This window comes from Ursus americanus, chromosome 6 (assembly GCF_024610735.1).
Source record: "Ursus americanus isolate L20-20 chromosome 6, mUrsAme1.1.p, whole genome shotgun sequence".
Taxonomy (NCBI): Eukaryota; Metazoa; Chordata; class Mammalia; order Carnivora; family Ursidae; genus Ursus; species Ursus americanus.
Window position 1 is genome coordinate 24,772,968 of NC_142132.1, and position 16,228 is coordinate 24,789,195.

At 51.2% G+C, this 16,228-nt stretch overlaps 1 protein-coding gene across 3 annotated transcripts in view; it reads left to right on the forward strand.

The window, feature by feature from the left end:
- SH3PXD2A (SH3 and PX domains 2A) overlaps window positions 1–16,228 on the forward strand; it is a 226,573-nt gene that overhangs the window by 29,225 nt on the left and 181,120 nt on the right. The gene's annotated exons all lie outside the window — the stretch shown is intronic.

A 16,228-nucleotide genomic window follows, 5' to 3' on the forward strand; every position in this document is an offset into this window, starting at 1 on the left:
TTTGTTGGTAGACCCTGAACAGAAGTGGGTCTGTGTTCTGAAGCGTGTTGGGCGAGGGGGCACCAGAAGGAATTGGGCTCACCAGGGGAAAAGAGCCTAGCATTGGGAGCCGATTCCACCGAAATCCTGGCTCTTCTCTGTTTCTCAGTGCTCTTCTCAGGGCTCTTCTCTGTTTCTCAGTGTTCCCAGTAGGTCTGGAGCTGTCTCATTGCAGGAAGGAGCTGGGGAGCACACGGGGGGCCTGGGATTGGGCGCTGGGCTCAGTCTGCAGAACGTACATCACCAAGTGGAGCCTTCTTTAAGAAAAGCAGAGAGGCAGCCTCGCGCAGTAGAAAGAACAAAAGTTTCGGAGTCCAACAGACCTGGCCGTGCCTCTGGGTTTCCATCCACGTGACCTTAGGCAAGTCACGCGACCGCTTAGACCCCAGGAGCCCTTGCTTGCAAAGTGGGAAGGACAGTATCACGGATGTGCCTTTATGCCGGAAATGCTGTCAGAAGTCCAGCACGCGGTGAGGCGTGAGCACATGCAGGCCTCTTTATTAGCTAGATTTCATGAAACTCTAGATGTACAAAGCAGGTCAACTGATGATTTATTTAATTTCCAAGAGGATTTCTTGTTTTGTGAAAAAACTCGCTGACGATTCTTTTGTATGGAGAGCTCCTCTTACGGTTTGAAAAATAAAACAATTTGTTATATACAACTATGATTTCCCCCGGAGCACTCCTGTTCTCCACTTCATGCAGAAGTCAACTAGGTGTGTCCGTGTTGACCTGAAGGAGTGTCTCTAGGGGTGTGCCACAGGGCTCTGTTCTCTGTCTCTGACCAAAAGTGTCCACGACTTGGGATTGTGACGTCATCCTGCTCACATTTACAGGGGGCACAGGGAGGAAGGAGAGAGAGTGCTTCAGACCACAAGCCAGCTTCCAAAACTACCTTGAAGAAGATTGCACTTGAATAGGCATACATATGTAGGGTTTTTTGGTCCAAGACATCGGTGGGCCACGTGCAGGCAGCAGGGGCTTGGTTTGCAGGGGAGCGGGAGGGTGAGGTGTCAGGCCTTGGGCTCCCTGAAGCTCGGCGGAAGTCAGCGGCACGAGCGAGCGACTGCACACAGCCTGGGCCTGCTTCCACAGCATTCGCCTATCTTAGGATGCACTCCCCCAAGGTCAGGGTTTAGGAAGTGCAGAGGGAGGGAGGCAGGCAGAGCCTGCTTCCCTTCTGTGCTCTCAGTGTGTGTGCACCTGGAAGGGCGGGCGGGGCTCCAGTGCGCCCTGTGGGAGAGCAGGGCACAGGAAGGGCAGCCTGGACGGTGGAAGACCCAGGACTGGTCACGGGGATCAACCAGAGGAAAGGGGGAGGTTAGCCTTGAGCAGAGGAGGCACTGGGAGAGAGGGGGTGTGCAGTGACCTCCTCCAGGAGAGTTTGGTCTGTTCCCTGTGGCCCAGGGGCAGAGCTAGTAGGCCTGGGCAGGCACGAGCGTGAAGCAGATCCAGAGCAATGTAAGGGAGAACGTCCTGATGGTCCGATGCCCAGAGAGTGAATGGATTGATTGCCTTGCTTGTGACCTTCCCATCACCGCTGGAGATGTGCAAGCCCAGGGCAGGGCTCAGTGACCTTTTGGGTTCCTTTCTGGTCCCGAGAGTTCCATTCTCTTGTTCTCTGATTGGGCAGTACTGGCCCTCTCCAGTTGTGGTTGACAATCAGGGGACTCAGCTCCTCTTTTGAGACTCCCATTCGTGTCAAGGGGATAGCATCAGGACCTGGGGGTGGCGACGGGGTGGCTGGTGGTCCCTCAGACTAGCAGCCTGTTCTCAGCCTTGCTGAATGTTTGCTTGCCACCCCCGACCTCCTCTAGAGCCTAAGCACGCGTAGGCCCAAGGTCACAGAGCCTGTGGTGACGGAGCTGGACACAAAGCCCGGCCTCTGACCTCAAATCACCTTCCCCTCCCATCAGACCCAGCCTCTGTGCTGGAAGCTAGAGTTGTGGGCAGCAGGGGCCGAGCTCTGGCCTGCCGCAGCATTCCTCGGTTAAACCTCCCCCAGCCATGGAAAAGCCCAGAGCACAGAGAATGTTAGAAGTGGAGGGAGACACCGCGGCCATATCCCAACTCCTCCCTTTCCCTCGTCTTCCCATTTTAAAGACAAAGAAACTGAGGCCCGAAGCAGAGTGAGAGAAGATGGCCAAAGCCACTGACAGAGCCAAACTCCATCTCTGCCCTCTCTCCTCTCAGGCCCCACTGGATGTTTCCTCCATCCTCTGCACGTTTCTGCAGAGGGAGGAGGGCATGTGGTCCTGGAGGGTCCATGGGGGAGAGGTTGCCCTGGAGAGTGCTGTATCGGGCACATTCCACAAGGCTTCAAACTTTCAGAATAACCTGGCAAGCCTGTGAGTTTCTTCCTAGGGGCTGGGGAGTGGCCAACAGCTGGCCGAGGATGGTAGGAGGGAGCACTCCCGGGCGGGGATGTCAGGGTGTGAGTGCTGACATGTCTTTTCTCATCCCTGCAGTAGTGAGTGAGGCCTTGGTGAGCAGACTGGCCTGGCTGGGCTGGTCCAACTGAGGCCTGCCCTCCTTCCTGCTTACCCTCCTTCCCTCAGTTCAGCGTTCTCTGTGGGCTCCTCCCTGCCTACCTTTCCCTGGGATCCCTAGGCTCCCTCAGCTTTCTGGGAGTTGGTGAGGCATAATATGAGGCCTGAGATGATGCCATAAGCCGTAAAGAACCCAGGGGTTGGAATCCAAGCCTACTACATCCTGGCTGTGTGACCTTGGGCGAGTCACGTACCCTCTCAGGCTCTCAGCATCCTCTTCTATGAAATGGAGGCGCTGCTCATGCCTGGAGCTCATGTGTGTGTGTGTGTGTGTGTGTGTGTGTGTGTGTGTGTGTGTGTGGCTGCCTCCAGCATCAGGCCTGCTTGCAACTTGCTAGGATGGTTTCCGTCCCTTCCTCAGGTGCCATGAAACCGTGAAACTTGTGGTACTCTGTGGCTTGGCCCACCAGCACCAGGATCCCAGCCCTTGAAGGGAAGGGTTAAAGCCAGGTGGATAAAGGCCAGGGTAAGGAATGGCCCCTCCCTAAGCCAGCTCTGCCCTAAGAGTATTTATGCAAAAAGGATTGATTCTCCTGCACCTTGTTCTTCTCCTTCTCCCTTGGCCTGACGTTCCTATGGGCAAACTTAGATGCTCTCGCTCTTGGGACAGTTGCAAAGAATTTAATTCCAAGGATATCCTGGAACAACTTGATGGATGCTGCCAACAATGTCCCTGAACGTACAACTTGACACACTTTTGTGAGTTTATCCCCAGGATAAATTTCTAGCTGGGGAATTGGTGGGTCAAAGAGTTTACATTTCTCATTTTAATGTATGTTGGCAAAGGGCCCTCCTGAAAGAATTCGCATCCCTCCTACAGCGTAGGAGACATATCTGTTTCCTCCTACCTTTATCAGCACCAGGACTTAACAAATGTGAATGTTTTGCCAGTCAGCAAAAGAAAAATAATGTCTTGTAGCTCTGAATTCTTTTTTCATTCACACATGAGGTTGAGTCTCTTTTCATGGATGGATTGGCCATGTGGATTTCTTTTTTGGTAAATGCCTTTTTACGTTCTTGGCCCATTTAAAATTTTTCTGTCGGTGGCTCAACTCATTACTCTGGATTGAGAGGGCTGTTTCCTAGGGTGCTGGGACGGGCTCTACGGAAGCTCGGAGGCATTTAGATCAGTTTCCTCTGAGCTCGTGAGTTGGAAGCAAGCTTCTTTGTCCCTCCTCCGAGGTGCTGTCCTGGGTGTGCTCTGAGCTTCCTGGGGTTCTCCACTCTTAACAGGTGTGACCGTGCGGCTCTCACCTCCACCCCAATCCTGGGCACTGCGTCTGGGCAGAGAGCATGTGATCGTATGGCTGGGCAGGGGGCTTTCTGCTGGACCCACTGCTTCGGTATTTAGGGGGGTGGGGTGCATGGCAGGACACCAGGGAGGAACCCGTGTGTGTGTGTGCGGATGTATGAGAGCTCCAGAATTTCTGTGGGGTCTTGGGGCACTGGGGGTTACATCGGCATGGGAAACACCCCGTTAGGGAGTGTATTCGAAATAACAAATTCACCAATGTTGCTTTTGTGTATAGTAGATATAATAAACAGAAAAGTTCAGTTGTCTACTTCCCGGAATAAATAAGTGGAAAAATAAAAAAGAAGGACGAAATCAATAATAAAGTAATCGTAGATTTACCCCTTGCACCTGGAGCCAGCCGATGGCAGGTGATGGCAGGTGCGGGTGTGGGGCTGTCTCCTCTGGCCCCGCCCCCGGGGGAAGCCAGGAATAAAAGGGATGAACCGCCACACATTGGGTGTTTGCTGCAGGCCAGGCATGTGCTAAGCGCTTTGCATGCGTTTTCCCATTTAATCCTCGCTCAGACTATCCAAAGCAGTTTCCTCAGTTTATAGGCAAGGAAATGGAGGCTCAGAGAAATTAGATAATTCGTGCAAAATCTTAGACCAAATATGAGGCAAAGCTGACATTTCATTCCGGCAGCTGCTGGACCCCACACATGGGGCTTCTGTGTCTCTTCTCCCCAGCCCTGACTCCTTGGCTGAAGCTGGAGGGTGAGTCCACACATAGGGTGGAAGATGGGGGCTGCTGTGTCTGGCTGAGCACCCCAACCCCCAGCCCCCCTCTGCAGCCCAGCTGGCATCTCAGAAGACAGGGCTAAGAGGGGCGGGCCCCAATGTGGGGCTCTGGTGTGCGGCCTGGGAGGGCTGGAATCTATAGCTCACGCCTTTCCCTGCATGGGCCTGGGTGTGAGTGAAGATGTGGGGAGGGGGCCTGCTCCCTGGAGGGGGGCTCTGGCCAAGTGAAACAGGCTGAGGTCAGAGGGAGGGGGCCACCCTCCCCCAGGGAATGCCTGGATGACGTGACTTTGGGGGGCACTGGGGGAGGAGGCCGGCTGTGTGTTTCTCATCTCACCTCCAAGCCCGGGCCAGATGGGGAGTCAGTGCGGGAAGCCGCGCCAGATGCGGCCGCTGGCAGGCTTCCCCGGGCGCTGTGGTGGCTCTTCTCCAGCCGACTTGGCAGGTCCTTCCTCCTCCTCCCTGAGGGGACCCGGGAGCAAATGACATTCTGGAGTTGGCTGTGGCAGAGAAGAGGGTCTCCTCTGGCCTCGCAGCAGGAAAGGGCAGGGAGAAGCGGGTTGGGGGGCCCAGAAGACGTGACCTGGTACTCCCTTCCCTCATTTCAAATGGCTCTGGATTCTGAGTCAAGTTTGGGGGAGGGAGGGGAGGTTTATAAGGTTTGCTCTCAGAGCTGGACCCGGGGAGTGAATTGAGCATAAAACAAAGCCTCAGACTTCTAGTGCTTGGTGCCTCCCTTTCCCAAAAGTTGCTCACACCTCGCCTGCATCGAATGTCCCTCGGTGTCAGCCACTCTTTGCACCGCCCAGCAGCGAGCAGCCAAGCACCCCATGCGCTGCCAGGAACTGAGGTCCCCCTACTCCCAACCCGGAGATCTGTTCCACTCATTCCACTGCATCCTGACTGTGGTCTCCCAAGTGTCCCCTCCCCCCTTACCAGACCCCGTGCATTTCCATACCTTCATTCTCTCATGACCAGCCGGACCTGACCTTGGCGCCTCTCTTCACCCAGGGCCCCTCCGCGCCTTCCAGTCTCCTTTATCCTCATGTCTTCCTCCTTCGGAACTTAGATCTCCCCCAAGCCCCTTCTTCCCTCCCTCTCCAATCCCAAACCGCTCCAGGTTGCCCACCTGAGCAACACTCCGACTCTGACCTCTGCTTCTCTGCCTTCCTCCCCTTCTGCTCTCCCCTGCCTCCGCAATCTGGGATCCCCCACGATCATGCATATCTCTCAATCTAGCTTCCACAGCAAATTATCCACCAGTGCTGCTCTTTCTCACCAGTCTGGGAGCTCCCCTGGGGTCAGGAGTGTTTTTTATTTGACTTCGGGTCACCAATGTCCAATACAGAGCCCAGCACATGGTAAGCCCTCAATATTTCTTTACTGGATGAAACTGAATTTTATCAGACGACAGTGACAAGTCTTTATTGAGGCTCTACCATGTGCCCAGTGTCCTTAGATATTGTAGGGAAAACAAGGCAAGTCAGGATAAAATACTTGCTTGCAAGGGGTTTGTGACTCAGTTGAGGGCAGTTCTGGGAATGGATTGGAGGAATGCGTAGACATGAAATTGGCAATCTGGGTCTTTGGTGCTGAAGTGGGTGCCGGAGCTGTATGAGCCCCTAAGGATTTGGGGAGAGGGGGGAAAAGACCCTGGGCTGAAAGGCTAATAGGTCTGGTGTGGGGGGCAAGGGATAGGTGGGTCCAGATGAAAGGAAGCAGGGCCAAACTCCAGGGTCAGGATCGTGAACAGACAGAGAAATATGTTTCTAGAGAAGGTAAGCAGATTCCACCTAGTTCCACGATTACCCTCCTGTGGACGCTTCCAACATCAGAGCAGAGTTAGCAGGTTTTAATGCAGTTCCTCTGTCCTGGAAGCCAAACAGGAGCTGATGGTATTCCCAGTTTTGCTGCTTGATTGGGAAAGTTTTACTGCGCGCCAGGCTCTGCTGGGGCCAGCGAACTCTCTAGGCAAAGAGAGCAGGATGTTTCTGGCATCAGTTTGTTCCAGTCATCTGTGGAAGAGAACCTGGATTCTTTTTACCGGGCCTGGGAAGCCAGGTGCATTTTAAGCCAGGCACACCTACTACGTGCCAGTGTTGGGAATCTGCGACACGGGGATCAGAGGCCCAGGACTGGTCTCTGAGGCTAATGGCCGTGACCTGACCCTTACCTGCACAAGCTTGCTATGTACCAGATGAAGGGGCAGAGGGGGTGCCAGGGCTGAGGCAGTCCAGGGAGGCTTCTAGGAGGCAGTGGGTCCTGATTGGGCCTTGAAGGAATTAGACACGCTGAGAGGATGGAGAAATGGAGCCCGTCTGGCAAGAACCCCTTAACTAAGAATGACATCTTTTCCTTTCCAGTATTTTTCAAAACAGCTTTATTGAGATATAATTCCCATACCGTACAATTTACCAATTTAAAGCATAAAGTTCGATGGTTTTTAGTATGTTCACAGATAACGTGCAGTCATCACCACTGTCAATTTTAGAGCATTTTCATCATTCCCTTTTGGGGTAACCCCACTAGCAGTCACTTCCTATTTCCCCTAATGCCACCACCCATGGCATTAGGCAACCACTAATCTATTACGTCTCTCCAGATTTGCCTGCTCTGGGCATCTCTTGTAAAGGGGATCGTATAAAATGTGGCCATTTGTGTCTGGCTTCTTGCACTTAGAATAATGTTTTCAACGTTCATCCAGGTTGTAGCACATGTCAGTACCTCATTCCTTTTTGTTACTAAATAATGTTCCATCGTATGGCTGTAACACATATCATTTTTAAAAAAAGATTGATTTATTTATTTTAGAGAGAGAGAGAGTGAGCAGGAGGAGGGGTAGAGAGAGAATCTCGAGCAGACTCCCCAGCTGAGCACGGAGCCCGAGGTAGGGCTTGCTCTCACGACCCCAAGATCATAACCTGAGCTGAAATCAAGAGTCGAACGCTCGGCCAACTGAGCCACCCAGGCGCCTGTAATACATCATTTTATTTCTCTAGTCATCCGTTGGTGGACATTAGACTGTTTTCACTTTTTGGTTATTATACGTGATATTTTATAGTGCAATGCCACTGTGAACATTTGCATCCAAGTTTTTGTGTGGATGTGAGTTTTCATTTCCCCTGGGCAGATACTTTGGCATAGAATCACTGGGTCATATGGTGACTCTGTGTGTGGTGTGTTAGAATTTCCCTACATCCTTGCCAGCACTTACTAGTCTCTGTTTGATTGTAGCCATCCTAAGTAGACATGAATTGGTATTTCACTGTGGTTTCGATTTGCATCTTCCTCATGGCTAATTATGTTACACATCTCTTCTTAACGCTTATTGGCCCTTCGTGTATCTTTTTTGGAGAAAAGTCTATTCAGATCCTTTGCCCATTTTTTTTTTAAAGATTTTATTTATTTATTTGACAGAGATAGAGACAGCCAGCGAGAGAGGGAACACAAGCAGGGGGAGTAGGAGAGGAAGAAGCAGGCTCATAGCGGAGGAGCCTGATGTGGGGCTCGATCCCAGAATGCCGGGATCACGCCTTGAGCCAAAGGCAGACGCTTAACCGCTGTGCCACCCAGGCGCCCCCCTTTGCCCATTTTTAAGTTGGGTTATTTGTCTTATTGAGTTGTCAGAGTTCTTTATGTGTTCTGGATACAACCTTATCAGATGTGTGATTCGCAAATATTTTCTCGTGTCCTCTAGATTGTATTTTCACTTTCTTGCTGTTGTTCTTTGAAGCACAAAAGTTTTCGATCTGGATGAAGTCCAATTTATTTGATTGCTGGTTTTGGTGTCATATGCTAGAAACCATTGACTAGTCCAAGGCCATGAAGATTTGCACCTCTCTTTTCTTCTAAGACCACTCACATGGAGGTGTTTGATTCATTTTGAGTTAACTTTTGTAGATGATGTGAGGGTGAGTTCCCTTCCAGGTTTGGATTGAGTCAAACTGAGGTCCCACCCACCTCCCCAGTGGGTGAGCAGTGCTTTGCTGTCTGCGTTTAGGTCTCAACTCAAATATGCACTCTTGAGAGAGGCCTTCCCTGACCATGTGTCTAAAGTAGCCACCTCCCCTGCCACCAGTTTCTGTCACTGTGCTCGGGTTTATCGGACCGTCAGAAATGATCATGTGTGCACCTGACGCTCCCCATGCCAACTCCATGAGGATAGGCTGTCTGGCTCACTGTCCGTCTGTCCGGCTCACTGTCCGTCTGTCCAGCACCTCGTGCCGAGCCTGGCCCTCAGCTGGTGCTCAGGCTCTGTGTGTTGAGAGCGGAAAACTGTTTGTTAAAGGAGTTGCATTCCCAGTGGATTTTGCTAAAACTTTGTGCTTCTGGCCTCAGACGGTTGGAAGTTGGAGGGCTGAGTGGGAAGGAATTTTCCAGCAACATCACAGGTAGGAGGCCCCTCATCTCCTGCCCTGACCATCCTGTCACTTCGCAAGACAGCCCTTGCCATCCTTCGGCCACTCTGGCTGGAAGGTTCCTCCTGACATTAGGCAAAGACCCGCTTTCCTATAATGTGTGCTCATTATCCACCACCTTTCTTTGGGCACAACTGGAGCTGAACCTCCCATATTTGTAGCCCTTTAAATATATGAAACCAGCTGTCGTGTGTCTCTTAAATGCCTTTTCTGGGTTCAGCACCTCTAATTCTTTCAGCTGTTCTTCCTGGAGCCAAAAAGGGCTGGACTCTGACCCCTCAGTCAGTGATGTAGGTTCCGGGGAGGTGAGGGTGGTCACAGGCTGCCAAAGAAAGCGGAACACAGCCGTGGCTCAGAACAAATGAGCCCCTTGTTTTCTTTTCCCGTTCGAGCCGGTGAATTCCAAAATTGGAGGCAGAACTTTCTGAAAAATCACCGAATACAAGCTCTCTCACTAGCCCTCTTGAAGGCAGAGCTGATAATAGTGCAGATTCTGCTATCATGTTGCTTTCTGTTTAATGAGTATTCTTTTCAGCTAGTCCAGTGCTGTTTTCAGTATCGTTTCACCTTAGTGCTTCTCGACCTGTAACAACCAGTAGACTCACCTGGGGAGCCCTGCAAACTACCAGTGTCACCCCATCTTTCAAGATTCTGATTTAAATGGTGTGTGTGGGGGGGTGGGGGGTGAGGCCTGGGGAGGCGGTGTTTTTAAAGCACTCCAGGTGATTGTATGTGTACTCAGGGTTGCAGACCTTGATTTCAAGGGCTCGGCGTTGAACTTGAAATCCCCTAAGACTCCCCGAGAATGAGCAAACAGTGGATTTTAGCAGAATATGTAGAAGCTGACATTAGCTAAGAGGACACAATTATTTTATAAGGTGGAAATTTTGCTTTAAATCATGAAAGCCATCCATGCTCAAAAGAAATAAAATAAAAATGTATAAAGTGTAAGGTGAAATTATTGTTTCTCCTCTCAACCTAAATAACCCCTTAACAATTTGTTGCATTTTTTCCCAGACTTTTCAAATGCACAGGCACATTCACATTCACAAACCCCCCATACACACACCTCTCCCCAGCTACATACTGTTTCGTAATCTGTTTTTTTTTCTTTTCTCAGTGTGGTGTAGACATTTTACCAAAATGACACAGAGCCACCTTCTCTTTAACAGGTGTATGAATCATAATTTATTTGACCATTTTTTAAATCACCAGACATTCGGTATTCCTTACTTTTTCCTTATTTTTACAAACAGGGCTGCCACAAACGTCTTTACATACATAAACACATATGCACACCTACACATACTCACACTTGTGTGGATAAATTCTTAGAGGTGAAATTGCTAAGTCAAAGGCAATGTAAGTTTGGGATAGAGATTGCCAAAATGCTTTCCAGAACGATTGTCCAGTCTGTCCCTTGCAACAAAATTCCTAACGATAGCTATTTGCCCTGTGTCAAAAATGAAGCTTTGCTGAGCACAGCAGAGAGGAAGGTGTGAGTGTGTCAGATGGTGGGGAGGAAACACTGGGGTCATTTCCCCTGCACGCTGTGTGTGGAGGAGACCGCTGGCCTCTGGCCTTGCCCGGCTGCTCTGTTTCCCAGGAAGAGGAAGCCAAGCTGTGTGTGTTAACCTTTGCCTTGCTCTCTAGGGTGTGACGAGGGAGTGGGGCCCGTTCACAGGATGTGTGTGTCCAGGTCAGCGGGCCCAGGTCAGTCATTGATTTGAGAGTGTGTGGAGTGAGAATCCTCATTTCTAACCCTTTCCTACACCCACTGGGCTGCATCCAAGCCCCATGGAAGCTCAGGAGCATGACCCTCTTTATGGTTCAGGAGAGGATACGTTTGTTTAAGGTTTCTAGGACTCTAGCTCCTGAATGTCAATGTGCATCTAGAGTTTATCTCGATTTTCATAGTAGGGTGAGCCTCCTTCCCCTACTCTGGGCACACTGCCACACTCCCCGGGGTCCTGGGCATCAGCCAAGATGTCCACTGCCTATTGCTGCCTCTCCATTGGAGCACCTGCTGGTGCAAGGTGGTCAGACCTGTCTGCTCTGATAAGCTGGCTTGGGACCAGAGGGTGGTGGCACAGTTGGAGGGACAAAGGTACAAAGGTTCAACCATGTGCCCTCAGGGACTCTGGAAAGCGTGGAGGAGGGACCACATCCAGAGCTGTAGAAACCCAAAGTGGGTTCCTTTCAAGACCCAGTGCTAATTGGTAGCTCCAGAAACTTCTAGGGAAGAGGCTCAAATTCTAAGTGCCAAAGACCATGCCACGCACTTTGAAGGCGGTTGGGGGGGGGTATAGAAAAGGGAGGTCACATTATCGAGCAGCTACAGTGTCCCAGGCACTGGTGGTGGTTTTTGTGTTCTCATTAATACTCACAGTGAGGCAATCATTAGCACCCCTATTTTGTGGATGGGGAGTGGGGCTCAGAGTGCGTAACAACTTTTCATGGAGCTGATGTGATGAACTCAGATCATGTAAAATAGTGCTCGTCCCCATGTGGACCTTCTTACCCGCCTGCCACATGGGGGACCTCAGGACTGACAAATGGATCACCCACACGTGAAGGCACCTCTCGACAGAGCAGCAGATTGAAGCATGAGGGCAGAGCCTTGGGGCAGGGACTCTGCCTTGTTCCAGGCAGTCTGGTGTAGTTATTGAAGAGGCTGAGGTGGTCTGGCTATGCGGTCAACGCCACGTTTGAAGCTGAGCTCCATGACGTGCCACCAGTATGACCTAGGTAGACCAGTTACCTCTCTAGGTGTCTTTGTTTGTGGACTAGAGATGGTAACAAGGATTAAATGAGATGACGTGAATAAAGTGCTTAGCAATGCCTGGAATACAGTAAGTGCTCCATGAAGTGGGCGTGGCTATTATTGTTCTTCCTGATGAAACCAATAGTTTGTGTATGTAAGAAAAAGGTTTCTAAGAACGGACTCTTCTTGCTGTTTCTCTCCTAGTTCTGGTGATTGTGTACATTGAGCTTTGACAGCTGAACCTTCTTTTAAGGTCTGTGGAGGGTTTTTTAATCCTGGGAGCTCCTACTTTAGACACTCATTTCCCCTCCAGGAAACGTGAAATAAAGAAGAAAAAAAGCCTCCGTCCCAGAGGGGCCTGCCACAGCTTGCCCATCCTTTCAGCAGGGGGGCTCCCGAGGACGGCCATTGTTTTCCTAGCCCCAGGCCGCAGTTAGTGTTTGCCCTTCTGCTCTCCCAGGCCAGTGCTCGTTCTGCTACTGGCATGCCCGCGTGTGTGCATGTGTGTGCGCGTGTGTGTTCGCCCTCATCCATCTGTGTCCCTGTTTCCTACTTCCCACTCCCCTCCCACTCCAATTCCTGGTGTCATGCTCCATGTCTCATGGCAAAGGGAAAGAAGATGATTCTCGCTCTTTCTCTTCCTGGATGTCTAAATAGCTAATGTTCATTGGGTGCTTGCCATGTGCCAGGTCCTGTGCTGAGCGCCCCATGTCCATCATCATATTTAATGAGAAGCTCCCATTATAAATCTCACGTTGCAGTTAAGGAGACCCTGACTCAGAGAAGCTAAGACACTTGCCCAAGGCCACACAGCAGAGAAATGTTAGAGCTAAAATTTAAACCCATCAGATGCTTTCGAAGCTGTCTTCCCCCTCCATGGTGCCAACACTGCCTTTGGTCTTTTCTGAGCCCAACTTTTTGGCACCCCATGACTCCATCTTGCCCTGTTTCCCTACTTTGAATTGTCAGGCTGAGCTGTAAGAGCCTGGAGGTCGGGGACTTTGCCTCGTTGTGAGCTTGGCACAAAACCAGGCACTAGGTAGGCACTCACTCAATGTCTGTTGGTTGTTCTGTTCCTTCACTTGCTTAAGGACATTGGGTGAGCACCTCTTAGGCCTACAGTGTCATGCTGAGCTTTAGGACGCCATAATCTGCCTTCAGGGCTTCCGTGCTGGTGGGGAGAGACAGGCTTAGCTCGCCGAATCCTCACAACACCCCGAAAGTGAGGTAGCTACTGTTACCCCACCAGTAAGCGGAGATACGAGTAATATGGAGGCTTTTCCAGACCCTCTGGCCTACCCACTGCCTTTCAAGGTAAATACACAGTCAAGGCCCGTGATCCATTCAAACAATAGCAGGCACCCACCCTCTCGAAGGTGTTTGATAAGGTACAGGAGCCTGCTGACTACCTCCTCTCCAAACCCCTTTCAAAAGCCCTTTATCCCAGATGAGGGCCATTTGGTACAGGCCTGCAGTGGTGGCAGCGATGTTTTGGTGACTGGTGGACAGGTAATTCTCAGAGGAACATTCTGCCAGCATACATCCCGTCCCTCCCAGAGCCAACCCAGAGCCTTCTTGGGGTTGCTTCAGCTGCACTTACTGTGACGGCTGCATAAACAAGAGGTCCGGAGCGAGCCTGGAGTAGGGTGGTCTGAACAAGGGAAAAGTTCCACCACCTGGTCATTAACCCTGTGGTCAACGTGTGCGTGTGCCTGCTGGGCTGGGGGCACCCTCCACGTCCAAGCTTCTGGGTGGTGCTTGTTCCCCAAATCGGCAGCATCACCATGCTCCCCACCCCAAGAACAAGCACCCTCCCTAGAGAAGGGGCTGGAGTTTTAATGACGCCATATACCTCGGGAGTGAGCAGAAACTTTAGCCAGATAGCCACAGACTATTAAACTTGATTTGCTGACGGGTTTTAGGTTGGCAAAGACCCTTGCACTGAGCCAGACGTATTTGTATCTACCCTTGGCCACTAGGGATTTGCTTCTGGGGATTGGGGGGACAGTCCCCAAGTGTAGCTGTTTGTGACCTCTTTGGTGCTTCAAACCCCATGGATTTTTCACTCGGTAGACCCACCAGTCAGTCATCATTTCACCGTGCCCTGCGGACTGGCACTGGCGACTGGCCCGGAGGACAGGGCTGCTGGGAAGACGTTTGCTGCCCTTACTGCTGGGAGGGACATACTCAGCCGTGTTAAATCAGCAGGGACACAGCGTGTGTTCAGTGCTGGGTTGTTCTGAGCCAACAATTAGCAAATAAAAGCAGATATGATCACTGGCTAATTGTGGAAATCAGACTAGGGGCAAAATCAGACTAGGCCTGCCAGGCTAGTGGACCCAGGTCAGATGTTGGATTCTGGGGCTTTTTATCTGGGTACAGTCAAGATGAGTTTTTGACACCATGGCCTTCACTGCTTACTGTGGGACTCAGTGGGCCCAGCAGGGAGGAAAGGGGCTATTGGCCCAGCCTTTAGTGTCACCACTTGCTCCGGGGGCAGCAGCCCTGGGGTCCTCTGCCTTGCCAGGTAGTTTGGACCTCAAGGATCAGTCTGGCCTGATTTGGAACTCATGTTCTACTCCTCCCCTCCCCGGGGTAAGACATAGTACATGGAACCCTTTGAGTAGGAGGTTAGAGCTGATTGGTACCTTAGACGGGCCGGCATCATCTTCTCGGAGAACGTGGCATGATGACCTGCTCCCGCTGGAAGGCGGGGCAATGATTGTGTTCCCAGGTGGAAATTCCCCTTTACTGGCTGTGTTCATTTGGACTTCTTTGGTCCCAAATGTTAAACATCACTCAATCTAGAAGATTTGGGGGAGTTGAAGAGCTGGGTCCTGAGGAGATATTGTGACCTCAAGGGCCCTAAAAAGCAGTGACGGCCCCTCCCCCCCGCCCCGGGGAACAGTGTGCTGTATCCTGGCCAGAAGCACTGTATATGCATTAGAATAAGGCACCCCTTTTTCTATGTGTCTACAGCTTCCAGCCAAAGTGCACAGTTTCAGGTGCAGCGTATAGGTGAGATTTCAGTGCCTACTTGATCCTTGGCTGGGCAGTTTTTGGGCAGTGAACAACTTGTACAACTGTATGCAATGGCCCTAGTCCTAGACACCTGATGGACTATGGTATGAGCAGGTGAAGGAAGATTGTCATTGAGTTTCCATTTGGCCTGGGGCCAGGGGCAGCTGGCAGGGATCCAGAGAAAATAAGACTTTCCTTAGTAAAGGGAGCCACAGTGCCATGAAGATACACGGTTTCTTCCACAGTTCCTAACTCCTTGCCTCTAACCGTACTTCTCGTCAGCACAGGGAGCAATAGGTACTTGCTGGCCCTTTCTAATTAAACATGGGGCAGGTCCTAGGCCTTTTTTTTTTTAAAAAAATTTTATTTATTTATTTGACAGAGAGAGAGACAGCCAGCGAGAGAGGGAACACAAACAGGGGGAGTGGGAGAGGAAGAAGCAGGGTTCCCGCAGAGGAGCCTGATGCAGGGCTCGATCCCGTAACGCCGGGATCACGCCCTGAGCCAAAGGCAGATGCTTAACGACTGCGCCACCCAGGCACCCCAGGTCCTAGGCCTTCTAAGAATGGTTGGGCCATATCTTTGGGTCATTCTTTGGTTGTAGCCCAGGTCCGATTGTGGACGTCCTTCCATAGGAACTGGGCTGGGCTTCATTCTCAGTGCTCTAGAGGTAAGCCGTGGGTCTGATTTGCATCATGGCTGTTTTCTTGTTGAAAGGAGCAAGACTTGGAAACTGTGGAAGTGTTGGAATCTCAGACATTTCTGGGCCTGATGAGCTGTGTGGCTGGAAGGTGGTCTAGAGTGGGGGGGCTGGTCAGACAAGGCATTGTGCTGGGTGTCTGCTGAGAGTTTCCACAGTTGTGTCTGTGGTGGGGACCCTCCTAAGTAGAGGGTAAGTGGGGCAGGTGAACATGAGACTCTGGAGCTGCCTCTCCGACAGAAACTGGACACAGTTGCTGGTCAACAGCAAGGCCTCCTAGATGCCTGCCATCTGCCTGAGATGGCCAGAAATGGGGGAAATAGAATCCATGGGTTTTTAAAATCCAGAGTAAGGGAAACTCCACCCGGGAAACATAACCCCAAGTAAAGTGTATGGAAGCAGGATGTTTAATTGCAAACCTTTCTTGAGAACCAGCTGTGCGGTAATGTTATCTCGGCTGCTCCTGCAGCCAGCGGAGAATTTATCTGGGCCCCTGACGCGGGCCCAGTAAACAGAGCTGGCTTTCTCAGATGACCTCTGCCCTGGCCCCCTTCCCCTCCACCTGCTCTTTCTTGGGGGGTTTATCACTAGGGTTTCCAATGCTGGCAGGACCGGCTCCCAGATGCTTGAGAATCTTATGTGGGTGGGGGGTTGTATGGGTTGGCTGGAATTTGGCATATCCATTGCTCATCTGGAACGATAATCT